General features: G+C 36.3%; 1 protein-coding gene across 1 annotated transcript in view; it reads right to left on the bottom strand.

Annotated features, from left to right (window-relative positions):
- The window catches only part of TFEB (transcription factor EB), a 155,150-nt gene extending 147,357 nt beyond the window's left edge, over positions 1–7,793 (bottom strand). The window contains 1 exon segment of the mRNA XM_053706750.1: positions 7,616–7,793. The gene's annotated coding sequence lies outside the window, so the exon portion shown is untranslated.
- Between the last annotated feature and the right edge of the window lie 8,629 nt (positions 7,794–16,422).

Below are 16,422 nucleotides of genomic sequence, written 5' to 3'. Positions count from 1 at the left end.
CACTGGCTCTTAAAGGCAAGGTAAACTTGTGCGCACTCGTTAACTACCTCTTAAATTACATACAAAACTAGCCAAGTTTCATTCATCATTTTCCATATATGTCTTTCTATTACCGCAATTCTTACTTTGAAAGCTTCATCCGACAACGATTTCTCGTCCGCCCGAGTTTTGTATAAGAATGATTGACACTTCTCTAACACGGTGTCCTCCAATCAGCGTTTTCTCCACGTGGTGGTCAGCGCAGCATATTCTACGTCATACTAGCGCAGAGCGCATGCGTCCGACCCTAATAGTCTACACTATTCACCGTGCTCGTTCATGAGTCGCGCATGCTCCGTGAGACTTACACTGTACTTCTACATCAAACAGCTGCACAGAGATCGATCTCGTTACTAGTGAGTAAAAGCAATTTTATACTTTTTTTAATTTTTATGAGGAAATAGTATTGTTTGTCTGTAATCACGGACAGTACAATACACAACGAGTCTGTCTGATACATTGAATACAATGTATCTGACGAAAGTTGCGCATGCGCATATAAAAATGTATCCGTGAACGCGCAAAATGCGGACGTAGATAGCGGGTGGGTTGGGTCTCTATGATGAGAAACAGAAAAGCGGAAGTAGAAGTGGGGAGGAGTTTGAGAAGAAACAGTAGGGATAAAAAAAAAAGATGTTTCATAAAAATAATGTTTGCAAACTTTATAAAAACTTAGCGACTGCATTGCAATGTTAAAGAGCAAACTATAGGTGTTTTCAGATGCAGCTAACTTTACCTTTACTTTAAGATAGATCTATCTCACTGGTTTTCAACCCTGTCCTCAGACCTCCCCAACAGTCCAGGTTTTCTGGATTACCTTGGATGAGAGCAGATAAAATAACCTTCTTTACTAATCACCCTTTACTTTCACCTGTGCTCTAGTTCAGATAACCCCAAAATGTGGCCTGCTAGGGAAACCTGAAGACAGGTTTGAAAACCAATGATCTAGATAGATAGCTTTCTATATCTACATATCCATATTGATCTTTTCATACACACACAACTATACATATATTACATTTTTTTTTTTTTTAAAGGGACATACTACTCATATGCTAAATCACTTGAAACTGATGCAGTATAACTGTAAAAAGCTGACAGGAAAATATCACCTGAGCATCTCTATGTAAAAAAGGAAGATATTTTACCTCACGATTTCTTCAGCTCAGCAGAGTAAGTTCTGTGAAAAAAGTTGTACTCAGCTGCAGCCCAGCTGCAGGTTAAAAAAACAAAACTGAAGAAATGAACAGCAACCAATCAGCATCAGCAGTGCTGAGGTCATGAACTCTTTTACTGTGATCTCATGAGATTTTATTACAAGACCAGAGAATTCATATTTTGCTTTACTTTCTTTTACTACTAGTGTGCAGCATTTTAAAGTATAATAAATCACATAATAATTCCATAAATGCAGAGAAAAAAGAACCAATGTAGATAGCCCAGGAAAAGGCTAATGCAGATATCAGTGTAATAATGGACCAATCAGAAGAACCATACTGTCCATAAACTGACCACTGAGCTCCCCATCTTCCTCTTTCTTTTGCTCTTCAGAAAGGTTTTTCTTACTCTCATCTCATTCCTTTATCTTCAGATTCCAAAGAGGAACTTTCTTGGTGGCTTGCTCATATGGAAGCTTGGAACGGGAAAGCTATTTTTGGCAAATCACTGGATATAATTATTGAGTCGGATGCCAGTCTTTCGGGATGGGGAGCAAGTTGTGGCCCGTCTATAACAGGGGGCAAATGGTCCTTAGAAGAGAAAAACCTTCATATAAATTGTTTGGAACTTTTGGCCGAGTCGTTTGCTGTAAAAAGTTTTGTAAAATCTCTTACTCTAGCATCCATACTTCTTCACATGGACAATATTTCTGCAGTCAAATATCTCAATCGTTTAGGTGGTACAAAGTCAAGAAATCTATCCAACATTACCAAAAGACTTTATTCACATGTGCCTAGACATGAATATTTCCATCAAAGCGGAATATATTCCCGGTCTCTCAAATTCAGCTGCAGATTGGGGTTCTCGTTTTCTAAAAGATTCCAGCGATTGGATGTTGAACAGAAACATTTTTCTCTCAGTTCAAGCTCTTCGTGGTCCTTTTTCTTTGGACATTTTTGCATCCCGTCTCAATCACCAACTTCCTCAATACTTCAGTTGGCGTCCGGATCCAGATGCACTAGCTATAGATGCGTTCCTTCAACAATGGCCGAATCTCAGAGTTTATGCATTTCCTCCCTTTTCCCTGATTGCTCGGACGATTTCGGTGGTTCGCAGGAATTTCTTCTCTCATTCTGATAACTCCCCTTTGGCCAACTCAAGCCTGGTAACCCTCCCTTCTAGAGATGTCGTTCAAAGCTCCTCTCCTCCTCCCTCTATTTACAGAACTTCTTTCAGATCCAGTAGGCAATTCACACAGTCTTATTCTGAATCAATCTCTCAGACTAATAGCTTGGTCAATTACGGGGAGATCAGAAACCTCCACGATCTTTCGGAATCGGCTAAATCTCTCATGCGGGATTCATGGGCTCCAGGAACCCATAAATCCTATCTTTCCACATGGTCCAGATAGTCTGGCTGGTGCTTGTCTAGGGACATGGATCCCTTTTCAGCTCCTTTAACTCAAGTGTTAAAATTTTCCTTTCTCATCTTTTCGACAGTGGTCTTGTTTATAGAACTATAAATCTTTCTAGATCCGCTATCTCTGCAAGACATGATTTTATCAACAATTCTCCTATTGGTAAACATCCTTTAGTTTGTCGTCTTCTTAAATCAATCAGATTAAAAAATCCCCCTTAACCAAAATATTATTTCTTTTGGGATGTAGATCTTATTTTTTCTCTTTTTAGATCTTAGCCTTCTAATGACTCTTTATCCTTGAAACAGATTTCTGCTAAACTCGCTACTCTTCTCTGTCTTATCTTTTTTCGCAGAGTTTCCGATGTCTGGGCTCTTGATTTTAACTCTAAATGTTTTTCTCCTGAAGGTGTCACTTTTCTTATTTCTCGAAGAACAAAAACTTTATCTTCTTCTATTTTTTATCCTTATTTTCCCATCTGAACCTTCTCTATGTGTTGTTTCATGTTCAAAAGCTTATGAATCTAGAACTTCCTCTTTTAGAGACTCTGTAAAAAATCAACTTCTTTTATCTTTTGTTCCCCCTCATGCTCCTGTGTCTTTTACTTCTATTGCGAGGTGGATTAAATGGGTTATGTCTGAAGCCGGAATTAATTGTTCCCTTTCAGCTCATTCAGTAAGAGGCTCTGCTTCTAAAGCGTTTTTAAAATCTGCTCCTCTTCAGGAGATTTTAAAGGCAGCAGATTGGTCTTCTGATTCAACTTTTAAACATTTTTATTTCAAACCCATTCAACACGCCTCTCAAAATCTTTTTAAATAACTGCTTTAAACTAGCAAAATATGAAGTCTCTGGTCTTGTAATAAAATTCCGATTATCCTAGCTTTGTGAAGGGATAATCTAGATTTTATTAAAGACACAGAGACGAATATTTTCCCTCCACTACTTTTCTGTCTTTCCCTCCCGATATGTTTTTTATATTTATATTAACATTATGATTTTATTTTTTAGTTACCAACTTCACAAATATCCCTAATTAAGACTGGATTTTCTCCTTCCATCAAGTCTCGATCATCATTCTGGAACAAGAAATGGATTTACAGACTACCTTCGTTCAACACTCAGAATTCTTCGAGTCAAGTCTTTTCCAAGTTATTTCAAGTTCTGTGGTTCCTGTTTATTTTATTGTTAATTGTTGGACTTTTAAGTATCTTCTGTTTTTTCGGAAATTTCTTTTTCCATCAGCTTTAAGCAAGAAAGAGGAAGATGGGGAGCTCATTGGTCAGTTTATGGACAGTATGGTTCTTCTGATTGGTCCATTATTACACTGATATCTGCATAGCCTTTTCCTGGGCTAACTATATTGGTTCTTTTTTCTCTGCATTTATGTAATTATTATGTGATTTATTATACTTTAAAATGCTGCACACTAGTAGTAAAAGAAAGTAAAGCAAAATATTTGTCTCTGTGTCTTTAATAAAATCTAGATTATTCCTTCACAAAGCTAGGATAATCAGAATTTCACTTAACTCTCATGAGATTTCATAGCAAACTTCCTTTAAACTGAATAGGGAAATAAGATGAGAGTGCACGTAAGCTTGCCCCTTCCGCTGTCCCGGGACAGACATACTGATTTGCTGCTTAGAAGCCCTTTACAATAGGATGTGGCTACTGAGAAACTTTTGAGGTAAAATATCTTTCTTTTTTACATAGAGATGTTTAGGTGATATTTTCTAGTCAGCTTTTTACAGCTATGCTGCATCACTTTCAAGTGTTTAAACATTTGGGTATTATGGCCCTTTAAACTTAGGAGCCACAAAGAAAACAATGAACAGCAGGTCACACAATGTTTATGGAATTAAAAGGAGCATCAAACAATATGTTGAAGCATTTTATTATTGCACTGTTGCTTGCATGTAACTATGTGTTCAAATTGTTTAAATTTAACCCCTGCAAAGCCAGCTCCAGAACAACAAATGCACAACTAGGAGTTGGCTGAATACATCTGGTGAGCTAACGGAAGATGAAAAAATGTGTGTTGCCACCAATCACAAGCTAGCTACCAGTTCTGCTCCTGAGCCTATCTAGGTATGATGGTCAACAACAAATACCAAGAGAACAAACTAAATGTAATACTATGAATACAGTACATTTAAAACTGTCTTAAAATTACATGTTCTAACTGAATTCTGAAATTTTAAATTTAGACTTTTGATGTCCCTTTAATCTATAATGTGATGTATGTAAACAGTATCCAAAAAGTTAGAAGCCAGAACTACAATTTTATGGTATTCATTGTGAAAAGTAATCACAAATGATCATATAATTAAAGGGACAGTCAAGTCAAAATTAAACTTTCATGATTCAAATAGGGCATGCAATTTTAAACAAATTTCCAATTTACTTTTATCATTAAATTTGCTTTGTTCTCTTGGTATTCTTAGTTGAAAGCTAAACCTAGGTAGATTCATATGCTAATTTATTAGCCCTTGAAGGCCGCCTCTTATCTCAATGCATCTGACAGTTGTTCCCAGCTAGAGTGCATTTGTTCAAGTGTGCCATATAGATAACATTGTGCTCATGCCCTTGTAGTTACTTATGAGAGGGCACTAATTGGCTAAAATGCAAGTCTGTCAAAAGAACTGAGATAAGGGGGCAGTCTGCAGAGGCTTAGATACAAGGTAATCACAGAAGTAAAAAGTATATTAATATAACCAAGTTGGTTATGCAAAACTGGGTAAAGGTAATAAAGGGATTATCTATCTTTTTAAACAATAAAAAGTATGGGAGTAGCCTGTCCCTTTAATTGTTCACAGAAATCCCTTTAAAATCTACTTCATTTTTCAACTTTACAGCCAAGGAAAAAAAAATCACATGATCCTGGTTGGTTGATTTTTAAAACAGAAAGCAAAAGTTTCTAAGTTTAAAATCTAGAATCTGTATTAAACTGAATGAATACTTTCATATAAAGAAGTGGTCCCTGTAACCCACAGTGTTGTGCAGAATTAATCCAGCTCTGTTGCAATCACTGGCCTGCAAATTGCACAATGCTCTGATGTTCTGCAAATATTTCTCACATCTTCATAAATAAACTTCTGAATTTGTTCCTTTTTGGGCAAAACAACCTTTAGAGAGATGACACAGAGACACCACACAAATGACAAAAGTCACTCGTGACCAATATTTGTCATCTCATACAATCAGAGTAGACAAAAAAGTGCAAAAAGATAATGCTCTGTCTGATATGTTATATGCAAGCAATACAGAAATTATAAAATTTCCTAAATGTGTGTTTAATCCCTGCAAAGAGGTTAAACACATAGCGTCAAATTACAAGTGCTGCGCTAATTAACGATCCTGCTCGTAAGCTTTTGCGCTCATCGGGTTGCACTCGTATTATGAGTTAAAGGTAAACTGTTTTTGCTCGAGCGCTAACCTGACGAGCGCAAAAAACTAACTTACAATATTGTGTGCGTGTTCACGTATTCCCCCATGGAAGTCAATAAAGAAAAAAAAAAGTGGAATAAAACCTAACACCCCACTCTTGTTCAGCAAATGTAAATTTGATAATAGAATTGAATTGAATTGAAAAGTCTCCTAAAACTGAATGCTCTGATTCATTAAAATTTAATTTTTAGTGTCATGTCCCTTTAAGTGCCTGAATAATATGAAATTAATCAAACTTATTTTCTGATATATAAATCCAAAATCAAATCCAGATATCAACAGTTATAATCTAAACCACCCAGTTTACACAGCCAATCAAAATACAACTATATTTTTTTTTCTCATCATCAGTTTTAGAGCTATGATCAGTGCAAAACATTTTAACTTGTTTGAAATAATCCAAAAATGAGAACAATATAAACTAATATGTTACTACAGCATTTAATCCAAAATGTTACTACAGCATTTAATCCAATTTTCATGACTATCATAACCATAAATATAAAATCAAAACAAGGATGCACTTGTCAGTTGATTACTATTTCATAGTTAAAGCGGAAAAGCCATAAAATACATTCCTCCCAGTTGTCACGATTATATCCATTTCTCTACAGGGCTTTCAAATTTTAATTGGAGATTTCACTCACACAATATTTAATAATTTTGTTCCAGGAGTGTGACAGTGTGACAACCAAATTTGGGATCTGTGGGGAGGATGTTGAAATATTTTGATCACATTAAAACCCATAAATCTTTATTTTTAAAAATTTTACACTTTAGGATTCTGGAATTTTAAATTTATAAATAAATGTCCCAAATTTAAACTACTGGAAGCAACTAACAAACAGCATTTTTTTTTTTTGCTTCTATTATTAAAACGTCATTGATATATAATTTGAACATTTCTCTTTTCAATTTTGTAAGTTTCAGTTTAGGTGGAAAATAATCGCAATGTGATATATGAAATCTATGTGACTTCAATTTAGTAGAGTAGTTTTATGGAGTACGAAAGCAGTAATGGTATATAAGCAATTGCTGTGTTTATTAACTAATACAAACTCTGTTAAGAGTGGCTTCTAAGCACCTACTAATTTCTATAATGGAACAATGTTTATGCCAACCAAAAAAACTAAATGTTTTACCAACAAACTTTAGATGCCTCACAAAGTAAATAAACAACCTGCCTAACAAGAACTATCTAGAGTAGACCACCCTACCAGAACCTATCGACCTCTCCTAACCATTACTAGTAATTGCCAATTTTGGAGAGAACCATTCAGTCCCCATCAGCACCAGTCATGTGCAACTCCTCCCTGATTGCAGCGGACCTGTTCATTATTAAAGCTGCCAACCAAACCAGTAGTGACCCAGTAACCTCCTTCCCAGCCCGGATATGCCCCGTGCCCAGGCAGTGACAGGTGTCACCGGAGTCCCTCCCCTGGGACACTCCCCGTTACAACACGGTGATTGTCACTCGTGTGTGTGTGCCCCCAGGAGGGTCCCTGCTCGGGTGATCGTGTCCCCCGTTGAAGGTCACCCTAGGGGTAGTGACGTTACCTGCACTGCGTATTTGTTTAACTTTGAAGCAGCTCCTTCTCAGTGTGCTCGGCTACCTCCTCCAGCAGCTGTCAGACCCGGATACCCAACTCAGTGCGCCCCTGTGCAAAAGCGGCTCCCGCCCCCTGTCACCGGCTCCTGTCTGTCACTACCGAGATGGGACAGCAGCCACCAGGGGGAGCTGGGGAGCCGCAGAGGACCCTGGGACATGAAGTTCATTGCCGAAATTAGTTATGGGAAATGAAGTCTGTTAGAGTCAGGGTTGGACATATTTAAGAAGGGCACGGTGACATTTCATGGAAATCAGCTAGTTTATATGCAAACTGTGTACCCGATAGCCACAAGTCATGACATCATATACGTAGATTACCTTATAGTAAAGTGAGCGAGAGAAACTATACAGGGAATAAGAAGAAAAAAAAAACTCACTGAACGTCAGTCAGAATCTGGGCTCTCAGTATGTTATTTTCTATTTCAATGATGTGTAAGTGTGAGTGGATTTGCAGAGTCTTCTTCACTCTTGCCACTCAATCAGAAGGGTCATCTTGAAGTAGCTCAGTCCGGCTGTCCCCAAGTTCTCTAGTGTTTCTTTCTTTTTAGAAACCTGGGAGAACACAAACCTCATCCTATCATGTCTACTCCCCTACTTTATTCTTCCCAATTTGGGAGTGAAGTCCTGCTGTCCTGGCTGCAACCAAACCCCACAGTCACCCTACAACCAGAGTACTATTATAAGACAATAACTGACACATAACCATAAAACTTTATTAACCCATATATATAACAGACTCTACAACAAAGGTTGAGGAAAAGACCAAATTGGTTGCATTTATTAACCTATATAAATAATATATCAAATATGGTCACCCTCAGGAGGTTAACTTTTAACCGATTGGCATATTTAAATATGCATGGCTGCAATGAGTCCCTAACAATACTCCTACATTAAGAGGTAATGGCCTAACTCTCAACAGGGATATGGCGGAGCCCCCCGATGACTCTCAGCCAAATTGCATGAGAAGGGGGTATAAGGGAGATCTTCTGGCCTGCTTACCTGCAAGGAAAGGAACCCTATACCTGCACCTAGTGTTGTCGCCAGTCCTCTCAGCCTGACCATCACTCCTCCCCAAAACTGCAAACAAGGCCGCTACCTCTCGCCACTGGAGCAAATATCACCCCACCTTTAAGGGGCCCAGCTCATGACAGTCGCTCTTCCCTACCAGGCTTCAGCCTTTAATACACTCCAAGCCCTCTAGGGAGTCTACACTAGCAGAAAAGTTCCAATTAGATATTATCACTTTTATTTAATGTGTATCAGTTAGCAGTGGTAACATTTAAAAATCTCATTTTTGGAAAAACAAATACAGTATAAGTAAAAATGGAATTTCAGATACCACATACCATTTAGCCCCTAAACTGCTGAGCCTTTTCCACCCTTGTGCTGAGCTGTTTTGCAGTTTTTAGATGCTGCTTATATTTAGGCCCTACTGTAGGTAATTTTACAGTGAGAAAACCAAATATATTATATATCTTAACCTAACAGGTTAAAACCATACAATTGTTTTGTGTATATATCATGAAGTGTAAGAAACCTTTAACAAAAAGTGTAAAAAAATAAATTTTTCATTAAGAACTATCTAGAGTAGACCACCCAACCAGAACCTATCAACCTCTCCTAACCATTACTGGTAATTGCCAATTTTGGAGAGAACCATTCAGTCCCCATCAGCACCAGTCATGTGCAACTCCTCCCTGATTGTAAACAACAATAATTGTAAACAATAATGGTGTGTGTTTTCCCTAAACTTTATAGTAAAAATAAGGGGTTATCAACATATAAATAAGTGGCTTTCGGTATAGTTATGTAACTTGGATCTGAACTAACGGGCTCCCATGAACCTCTGTGCAATTAAATGCACATTTATTCATGCCAGGTGATCTCTATTTCCACATTGACCACCTGACTACTAGAACTTATATAGATGCTTTTTTCCAAGAGGGGCTTAGGGACTTTAAAACAAGGGGTATTGGGGGTATTTATGCCTTTTTGATGGCCTGTTATAGGAGTATTTATATGTTGTGCATTAAAACAGTGTGCGCCTTTATTAATTATTTTTGTTTTTTTTAAGTGATTTTACTTAAGCCCCCAAGACACATTTAATGCTAATTCAATTTGTGGATCTTATAGGTTTCTATGGCTTAAAGGGACACTGAACCCAAATTTTTTCTTTTGCGATTCAGACAGAGCATGAAATTTTAAGCAACTTTCTAATTTACTCCTATTATCAAATTTTCTTCATTCTTTTGCTATCTTTATTTGAAAAAGAAGGCATCTAAGCTTTTTTTTTTTGTTCAGATGTATGGACAGCACTTTTTTATTGGTGGATGAATTTATCCACCAATCAGCAAGAACAACCCAGGTTGTTCACTAAAAATGGTCCGGCATCTAAAGTTACATTCTTGCATTTAAAATAAAGATACTAAGAGAATGAAAAAAAATTGATAATAGGAGTAAATTAGAAAGTTGCTTAAAATGTCATGCTCTATCTGAATCACTAAAGAATTTTTTTTTGGTTCAGTGTCCCTTTAAGGGAGCTGAGAATGAGGGCTTTGAACACCAACCCCTCCATCCAGCTCCATTAAGCCCTCTTCTCCATCTTGGCACTTCCGGGTTTTCGGGGCTTTGTGACATTACCATGCACATGCCAGAGTTTTAGATCATCAGGGATGAGGTAAGGTGAAGTGAAGGTGGGGGGGGGGGGGGACTGCAATGAGGTCCTCTCTTTTCTTTTTCTTTCTTTTTTTTCAGAGGGATTGGTTAGTATTTGGGAGCTGGTCTTTTTTAAGTGGGGCCAGAATGATAGTATGCAGAAACAGGGTAATAATGAATTATATAAAAATAATAGAAGAATGTTTAAACTACAAAAAGTTAGGTCTAACCCCTAGTACTGTAGTAAAACGATAACACCAAACAAACACCAATACCCTAAAGCACTGGTCTTCAAACCTGTCCTCAAACCTCACTAACAGGCCACATTTTGTGGATATCTATACTGGAGCACAGGAGAAATCATCAGCTGATTAATAAACATGGTTATTTACCTGCTCTCACCCAAGGTAATCCTGAAAATCTGACCTGTTAGGGAGGCACAAGGACAGGTTTGAAAACCAGTGCTCTGCAGGGATTTCCTTGACATGTCCCCTACTTTTACTGTACACCTAACCTGTTCTTTTTTTGATATCTGCAAATTTGTGCTTGCTCAGAAGATGAGGCTAGCATCTTGCTACCAGGTGATCATTATTACGATGACACTTAAGGACATCAAACTATTTTAATGGTGGGGAACATTTTTTTAATTGTGGATTCTAATAATATATTTCCATTACTTATACAGTACTGTGACTTCTGTAGTGTTACCAATACTATGAAGTATTTGTCATTGTTATAACAATCATCCTGTAGCTGGATGGATTCAGGACCACTCATTCATACAGAATTGCCTCTTTCAAATAAGGGGACCCGCCCCTATATGTATTGAGTGAGTAAGAGAGGTGCTCCCCGACTTACATTATTTTGTTCCTAATACAAAGGGTTTCTTTCTTTCTAGTTAGTGTTTGTTTTCATGGTTATGGTGCAATGGTTCTTCACTCTAAGCTATCATGGTATGTGGAATCCCTTTTAAAAGATGGGGTCTATACTCTCTCAAAAAAAAGAGTTCACTACTATTTTAGTGTATAGTTGCCAGTAAAATTATAATTGTTATTGTCCAGAGCATCTATTACACATTTGATAGCAATTTATTTTGCAAATACCTGTTACTTAGAGGGACACATGACCCATTACTTGAAAGGTAATACAGTGTAAAACTATCTAAAATGAGTTAAAGGGATACTAAACTCAATTTTTTTTATTCAACTTTCTAATGTACTACTATTATCAATTTGTCTTAGTTCTCTTGCTGTCTTTATTTAAAAAGTAAAGCTTAGGAGCCGGACCATTTTTGGTTCAGAACCTTTGTTACACTTACTTATTGGTGGCTAAATATAGCCACCAATCAGCAAGCACTATCCATGGTGCTGATTCCTCCTTTTTTTTAATTAAGATAGCAAGAGAACAAAGAAAAATGATAATAGGAGTAAATTAGAAAGTTGCTTAAAATTGCATGCTCTCTCTGACTCATGAAAGAAAAAATTGGGTTTAGTGTCCCTTTAAGGGTATGAATTGTGTTTGTATTTATGTAAACAATATAGACAATTTATAAGTATTGTTTCAAATGGTATGATACAAACTACATAATATCTTAATTATAGATAGTTGTGGTAGTTTTCAGGGGATACTGATCTTCCACTAGGCCTGGGGTGTAATTACAGCAGTATCAGTTGAGACTGGGCCCAGCCTTTTAGGAGGCCCCTCCGTCAGCCATGAATAAAGATTTTGTGGAATAAGGCATCTGTTATTGTTATTGTTAAGGTATGGTGATTAAAGGGACAGGAAACCACAACATTTTCTTTCTTGATTGATATAGAGCATGCAATTTTAGACAACTTTCCAATTGACTTCTATTATCAAATTTGCTTCATTATCTTGATATCCTTTGCTGAAGGAACAACAATGCCCTAATGGCAGCTATCTGAACACATATAGTTAGCCAATCACAAGAGACAAATGTGTGCAGGCACCAATCAGCAGATAGTTGCCACTAGTGTAGGATATGTGCGTATGCTTTTTCAACAAGGGATACCAAGAGAACAAAGCAAATTTGAAAATAGAAGTTAATTTAAAAGTGTCTTAAAATTACATGCTCTATCTAAATCATTCCAATTTTATTTTGACTTTCCTATCCCTTTAATTATGTGGCTTTTATGTTGTGTAATATAACTATTGGGAGTTTGTGGTGCTTCATAAAGGGTGCTGGGGAAATGGGGGAGCCACAGACTTTAAATTGTTATGCATCTGCTTAAAGGGACTTTAATACTTTGAAGTTATAATCAAACATGTTTAAAGGTCATGAAACCCACATTTTTCTTTCATGATTTAAAGAGCACATGCAGTTTTAAACAACTTTCCAAATTAACTTACACTATCTAATTTGTTTTGTTCTCTTGCTATCCTTTGTTAAAAAGCATACTTAGGTAGGCACAGGAGCTGCTGATTGGTGGCTGCACATATATGCCTCATGTTATTGGCTTACCCTTAAAAGGGACACTAAACCCACATTTTTTCTTTTGTGATTCAGTTAGAGCGTGCAATTTTAAGCAACTTTCTAATTTACTCCTACTATCAATTTTTCTTTGTTCTCTTGCTATCTTTATTTGAAAAAGAAGGCATCTAAGCTTTTTTTGTTGGTTCAGACTCTGGACAGCACTTTTTTATTGGTGGATTAATTTATCCACCAATCAGCAAGAACAACCCAGGTTGTTCACCCAAAATGGGCCGGCATCTAAACTTACATTCTTGCATTTCAAATAAAGATACCAAGAGAATGAAGAAAATTTGATAATAGGAATAAATTAGAAAGTTGCTTAAAGGGATAGTAAACCCACATTTTTTTTTTACATCTTTCAAAACAACTTACCAAGTAATAATAATACAAGTAACATGTATTAGCCAATTTTAATTGTTTACCTTTATTTTCCTGACAAAATTATTATTGCTGTCAAACCCTTCAGGAACCTCATTATGCACAGCAAATTACCGTGTTCTACCATAGTAGAACAATCATGGCGGCCCGGATGCGCATTTCCTATTGATTCTGGCCCACGCATGCGCAAATTTGATCTTTCTGTTTCAGCTGGCGCATCATCATCCCTACGCTGCTGTTCTGTCGAAATATGCGACCGGGACGTCACCCCAATTCTGAGTGCACACATGACTGGTTGCAAAATCTGACAGAATAGCTATCTGTCATCGGATTTTGCAATCACAATGTGCGCATGGGACAGACGGGTCATAGAATCCGACAGGCAGCCGCTCTTGCTCACCGGTATGTACCTCTCCCTCAGCCCCCATTCTCTATTACAGCTTGTGTCACGCACGGCTAGGGTGGGTACGATGTTGGGTCTTGTAAGGAGCTGGCAGATGGCAGTGAATAGAGGTAATTGGCTCCATCACACCTAATTGGTTTCAGTAAATGAAGATTCTATTTGTAGAAAAATAAAAATGCTGAACGTTAGTTAAAGGGACACTGAACCCAATTTTTTTTCTTTTTTGATTAAGTTAGAACATGCAATTTTAAATAACTTTCTAATTTACTCCTATTACCAATTTTTCTTCGTCCTCTTGCTTTCTTTATTTGAAAAAGAAGACATCTAGGCTATTTTTTTGGTTCAGCACCATGGAAAGCACTTGTTTATTGGTAGGTGAATTTACCCACCAATCAGCAAGAACAACACAGTGTGTTCACCAAAAATGGGCTGGCATCTAAACTTACATTCTTGCATTTCAAATAAAGATACCAAGAGAATGAAAATAATTTGATAATAGGAGTAAATGAGAAAGTTGCTTAAAATTGCATGCTCTATCTGAATCACGATAGAAAACATTTGGGTTCAGTGTCCCTTTAAGGTAAACAGCACGTATGCTGTTATTTTTAAATTATACAGCACATGCGATCTTTCAAGTGGCATAACATAATGAATATTCAAATTAGAGGCATGAAACTGCGACGCGATTGGAGAATGTGAGAACCTGAATAATTCTGAATTTCAGCCTTTTTTTTGGGCGGTCGTTAGAGCCATTTATAGAAGATATAAAAATATTAATTATATTTAAGAAGATGCTTTGTTTTGGGATAAAAGTAAATGCATTTAAAACTTTTAGTATTGAAGTATCTTATAATGTATTTGTTATTCATACAAATTAGAAAAAAATTATAACCCTTTAAATTGTCATGCTCTATCTGAATCACGAAAGAAAAAAATTGGGTTCAGTGTCCCTTTAAAGCAAATTAGATAATAGAAGTAAACTGGAAAATTGTTATAATTTAATTCTTATTCTGAATCGTGATAGAAAACAAAAAAAGGGCTTTGTGTCCCTTTAGTTAATACAGTAAAACAACTTTATATTATACTTGAACTATGTAAATTATGGGCTTTCAAGTTCCTGTTAAAAGTGGAAGTGCAGACCCCATAGGTTTAATGCAAGTAAATGTTCCATAATTTAATCGTGTGATTTCAGCAATTCTACTACTTTTTTTTTATTAAACCAAATAATTGTGGTTAATAAAATGTTAAGCAAGCATTTTATAAAGAAAGCAAAACCTTCTTCTTTGATAAAAACAAAGTCTTGCAAATAGCTAAGACATGCTGTGTGAATTGCCAAAACTGGTTTTTAAGACACCAAGCATGTAAAATTTTAAATATCCTACAAAGCGCAGCTGAAAATTCACTTTCCGATTGGTTGGAATACCACTACTGAATTGTCCCCATGCCAAGTATAGTGGCTGTTGTACCACAAATTCACTTGAATAGCTTGTGATAAGTGGGTTATGGAATTTCTTTTAATGAACTGGAATGGCTTTGAATTTGAAAACTCTGGAAAAAGCGTGGAGGGTATATAGATGCAAATACAAAACATTGTGACAGCACGACCTTTAGAGCTCTGGTTAACTGTAACGCAAGACAAAAAATTACATTTAAAAGTACAGTTACACTCATAATAACACTAATAACAATTATTAAAAAAATTGCTTAAAGTTATAAGGGCAAAGAGATATGAGGATATCAGGCGTTAGAAAAACAAAAAAGTACTGCAAAGGGCACATACACAAACACATAAATACATATGTGTATGTATATATATATATATATATATTTCTCTCTCTCTCTCTATATATATATATATATATACACACACTGTATATATATATATATATATATATATATATAAGCGCATCAGAGCCCTTTGCAGTCAAGTAGCTGGAAACATGAAAAATCATATTTATGCTATTTATATACAATATATATATATATATATATATATATATATATATATATGTGTGTGTGTGTGTGTAATTAAGAATAAATAGAACATATTCTGCTATGTAAAGAACACTGGAATGTGAATTGGAATATGTTAACGTGGTCGCAATATTTAAAGCTTTTGCTCAAGTGAGGTTAGCGCACAAGCAAACACATTTTACTTTTAACTTTTAATACGCACGCAACCGACTTACTTAGAAAGCCGAAGTCTAGTAGGGTCAACGCGCGAGCAGGAGCACAAACTATCACTCCACTCATAATCTGGCCCAAAGACACTTAAAGAGACAGTAAAGTAAAAACTAAACTTTCATGATTCAGATAGGGCATGCAATTTTAAACAACTTTCCAATTTACTTTTATCATCAAATTTGCTTTGTTCCCTTGGTGGTATTTTTGAAAGGCTAAACCTAGCTAGGCTCAAACTGATTTCTAAACCATTGAAAACCGCCTCTTAACTCAGAGCATTTTGAAAAATGTTCACAGTTAGACAGTGTTAGTTCATGTGTGACATATAGATAACATTGTGCTCACTCCTGTGAAGTTATTTAGGAGTCCTCACTGATTGACTACACTGCATGTCTGTCAAAAGCACTTAGATAAGGAGGCTGTCTGCAGAGGCTTAGATACAAGGTAATCACAGAGGTAAAAAGTATATTAATATAACTGTGTTGGTTATGCAAAAACAGGGAATGGGTAATAAAGGTATTATCTATCTTATTAAATAAGATTATTTTTTTTGGTGTAGACTGTCCCTTTAAAGATACTAACACACATACAGGTATAGACAAATAACACACATACATGTCTAATTTTTGTCATGAAAACAA

The sequence above is a fragment of the Bombina bombina genome, chromosome 3 (genome assembly GCF_027579735.1).
Source record: "Bombina bombina isolate aBomBom1 chromosome 3, aBomBom1.pri, whole genome shotgun sequence".
Lineage (NCBI taxonomy): Eukaryota > Metazoa > Chordata > Amphibia > Anura > Bombinatoridae > Bombina > Bombina bombina.
Note: the sequence above shows the minus strand (reverse complement) of the source record. Positions and strands in the feature narration are given on the sequence as shown.